Here is a 662-nt window from a genome sequence, read left to right as displayed (position 1 = left end):
ATCTGCATGAAGGGCATAGGGCAGAACTCAGCTCTGCCAGAGACGAATAGAGGTGATTGAGTTGGAAGACCCCGGACAGCAGCACACACTGCAGTCTAACGAAGAACAAGAGAACTTGCTTTTTAGACACTGTCATGCAGCAAAATACCGGGAAAAGCGCGAAAAACAAAGACACCACTTTGAATGATCACAAAAACTAACAGCAAAAACACGACACTCGTTCGACAACGCCAAATCTGCTTTTTTCCAAGATCAGGGGAAAGCGCGAACGCAGTCCCCCACTACCACAAATTATGCAGTCGAGTTTCCCACATTTGGGGAAATCGCAGGGGTCAGCACATCCGGAGTGCAATGGATAAGCCTCGCCCTGGGAAAACCACCTTCGTGATCATGGTATCTCCCCTGCCAGGTAAGTATGAGCTCTCGCGCCTCCGCCCCGGCACAGCCTCATACGCCTCACCCTTTACACCCAGGGTCACTTGCCCCGGGCACCGCACCCCCAGCCCTCCTAGCCGGGACACAGAGCTGGGACTCTCGGGTCCCACCAGCGGTCGGGGACTCGCTCCCACGACGGGGAATTCCTTCGTCGGGAAGCAGCAGGTGGCGAAGCAGCAGCCCCTGCGCCGCCTCATCTGCATAGAAGTCGCCCTCTCCGTGATGTC

At 55.9% G+C, this 662-nt stretch overlaps 1 non-coding gene across 1 annotated transcript; it reads right to left on the bottom strand.

Moving 5' to 3' along the window:
- Positions 1-253: 253 nt before the first annotated feature.
- LOC119469955 lies at positions 254-417 on the bottom strand. Its single transcript, XR_005198823.1, has one exon. It is a non-coding gene; the product is annotated as a U1 spliceosomal RNA (small nuclear RNA).
- Between the last annotated feature and the right edge of the window lie 245 nt (positions 418-662).

Source organism: Cebus imitator, unplaced genomic scaffold (genome assembly GCF_001604975.1).
Source record: "Cebus imitator isolate Cc_AM_T3 unplaced genomic scaffold, Cebus_imitator-1.0 Scaffold1210, whole genome shotgun sequence".
Classification (NCBI taxonomy): domain Eukaryota; kingdom Metazoa; phylum Chordata; class Mammalia; order Primates; family Cebidae; genus Cebus; species Cebus imitator.
Note: the sequence above shows the minus strand (reverse complement) of the source record. Positions and strands in the feature narration are given on the sequence as shown.